At 42.9% G+C, this 3,101-nt stretch overlaps 1 non-coding gene across 1 annotated transcript; it reads left to right on the top strand.

The window, feature by feature from the left end:
- The first annotated feature begins 2,767 nt into the window (after positions 1–2,767).
- On the top strand, positions 2,768–2,840 carry TRNAR-CCU (transfer RNA arginine (anticodon CCU)). Its single transcript has one exon. It is a non-coding gene; the product is annotated as a tRNA-Arg (tRNA).
- The last annotated feature ends 261 nt before the right edge of the window (positions 2,841–3,101 follow it).

The raw sequence follows: 3,101 nt of genomic DNA, 5'->3' as shown, positions 1-3,101 counted from the left end.
TCTCAACCTCTAACTAATAATCTTCCAGTCGCTTCACTACTAAACCTTCCTGCTTTTAAGCTCCTTACCCACTGGCCTGAAATTACCCTGGACTCACTTAAATCTTCTCTGAAATCCATCAAATCGGGCTCTCCTCGAGACCCCCTCCCCGTCAGTGTTCTAAAAACCCTCGACGACCCAGTTCTGACGTTTGTCGCTAACACCCTCAACGCCTCTCTCGTCTCTTCCACAGTACCTTCCTTGTGGAAGCATGCGATGGTTAGTCCCCTGCTGAAGAAGCCCTCTGCCAACCCTGACGTTCTGGCTAATTATCGGCCTATATCACTTCTACCTGCTTGCTCTAAACTTCTGGAGAGACATATTCATTCTGCTCTCACTCTCTTCACTGAGAAGAATGCTCTCCTCCATCCATCTCAATCAGGTTTTTGTGCCGGTTTCTCTACTGAAACCGCCTTGCTGGGCGTCACGGAAGCCATTAGGAAGCACCTGGATGAGGGTCAAACTGTCGCACTCATACTGTTAGATTTGAGTGCGGCGTTTGATACCATCTCGCACTCCAAACTACTGACCACATTAGATAACAACGGCATTAGAGGTGCAGCTCTTGACTGGATCAGATCTTTTTTGTTGCACAGAACCTTTCAAATTACCTCGTCCATTGCTTGCTCGGACACCTTCAGTGCCCCACACGGTGTCCCACAGGGCTCCATTCTAAAGCCCCTGTTTTTTAATATTTACCTTCGACCTTTGGCCGATCTAGCAGAAAGTTCGGGTCTCACCCTAATGACCTATGCTGATGATTCCCAAATCATCTTTTCCCTGACAAAGCCAAAATCCTCTGATCCCTCTCTTCTTAGGCAGGGACTCTTGAACATCTTCAGTTGGATGTCCATCAACCAACTGAAATTGAATGGCGATAAAACGGAGGTCATACTCCTAGGTAAAGATAAACATCTGTGGAATCCTTCCCATTGGCCATCTGAACTAGGGACCATTCCAACTCCTGTTGACCATGCAAGAAATCTGGGCGTCTGCCTCGATGACACTCTATCTATGAGGCAACAGGCTAATAAAGTAGTCGGTCTTTGTTTCATCATAATGAAATGGCTGAGAAAGATCCTCTGGATGCTGCCCCTTGCAACTCAAAAGACCGTAGTCAATGCATTGATAACATCACGTCTTGACTACTGGAATATCCTGTACTTAGGATCAAATCAGCCTGTGATCAAAAGGTTGCAGCTCGCCCAGAACTCAGCAGCAAGACTACTCTGTAACATCCCCAATTTCTCCAGTGTATCGAAACATCTGAGGGACTTACACTGGCTCAGGATTGATCAACGCATCAAATTTAAAGCCCTCACCTACATGTTCAGAATTAAAAATTCAACAGCCCCCAAATACCTGCAATCATTAGTTACTCCTTATATTCCTGGACGGATGCTGCGCTCACATTCAGGAGCATTCTTTGTGATCCCCAGATACAAATTGTCAAGAATTGGTGGTAGATCTTTCTCTGTCCTGGGACCCACTCTTTGGAACTCCCTCCCAGTTAACATCAGGACTGAGGCCAATTATGCTAGTTTCAGAAAGAGCATCAAGACCTGGCTCTTTAACAAATAACTCTCTGTAACTCTTAAGCGAAATTTTGTGGTCAGCAAACCTGTTGTCGGCGCCGGGAAACCCTTTTTGGGTAGCTGTGCGCCATACAAATGGAAAAAATAAATAAAATAAAAATAAATAAAACATTCTCATTATATAGATTCCAAAAGAGTGCTTTAATTGAAAGGAGCTGAAAAAACACAATGGGATGTAAACCTAAATACCTATCAATATCATATTTTCCATTCTTGCATACCACCTACACTATAAAAATAAGCACAGCAGGGCATATGACCGCGTGGCCTAATGGATAAGGCGTCTGACTTTGGATCAGAAGATTGAGGGTTCGAGTCCCTGTGTAGTTGGTTTTTGCCAATGGTCACACAACTCAGCTTTCCATTCAGAATGGAAGCAGGCTCTTCCAATACTCTTATAGCCATCATGTTCTCATTCCTAATTATTCATGAAGTGGAGTACATACTGCACAGTCATTTAGATTGCATCTTCAGCCTAAAATCTTGTCCATGTTAGTGGCATGAAGAAGTGCTTTTATGTACACACACTGAATATGTAATAGGGTTGCAGAATTTTGACTTGACACAATGGGTATTTAGCTTAAGGGTGTGTAGATGAAATGCAAGGTGTGTGAGTATGTGTTCATGGAGTGCCTCAAGTGTAAAATCTGTACGCTTTGTGCAGTTAAAGTGCTAATTTTGCCTACGAGAAAGAAAAGTACTACAGAAGAATTATAAAGGATTGGCACATTGGTTGCCTTTGCTGATGACACAGTTGGCTAATTTGTAAAGCATTGGTCTATTAAGTTGCAGAGTGTGGTTGAACTTGAATAGGAGACTTGGTGCCTGTTTCTGTGTCCTGCTGAAGACAAGGACGGCTTGATACCACTGTCAAAGCCCAGTTTATAGAGAAAAGCATCCAGGAAAGAAGAAGTGTTGAGTCGAAAGTGGTTCTCCTCCAATTTCTCTCCACTTGCTCGAAATGCAGAGCCTACTTTATAGCACAGAACAGAGTGTTAAAGTCGGGGATGGAAGAGGATGAACATGGGAAGTTTACTTATGGAGAGAACTGAGAAATGTCCTGTGTGCAGACACCAGTGTTTGACGATTGAATACATTTAAATATTGCCTCTAGACTGCAAGTGTTTATCTGTGCCTCAGTGGCCTAATGGATAAGGCACTGGCCTCCTAAGCCAGCGATTGTGGGTTTGAGTCCCATCTGAGGTGAAAACCAATATCCACTCTTACTTTTCCAGAAAAATTGATATATTTATTACATGCTTCCGCTCAGAAGCTTATGTGGTATTAGGAACTTTGAAATGGTACCATTTTACTTCTGTACTCTTCAGAGTCATGTTGGTGTTCTGAAATTACAAAGTAGATTTTTAAACACCTATCTTTGTCAGATGCAACTTTGACCCAGCAGAAGATATTCCTTTGGAAAAAATGATTTGAATTGGATTGGTGTAACTGTTGTTTCTAGAGGTG

The sequence above is a fragment of the Lissotriton vulgaris genome, chromosome 5 (genome assembly GCF_964263255.1).
Source record: "Lissotriton vulgaris chromosome 5, aLisVul1.2, whole genome shotgun sequence".
Lineage (NCBI taxonomy): Eukaryota > Metazoa > Chordata > Amphibia > Caudata > Salamandridae > Lissotriton > Lissotriton vulgaris.
This window is presented reverse-complemented; position numbering and strand designations above follow the sequence as displayed.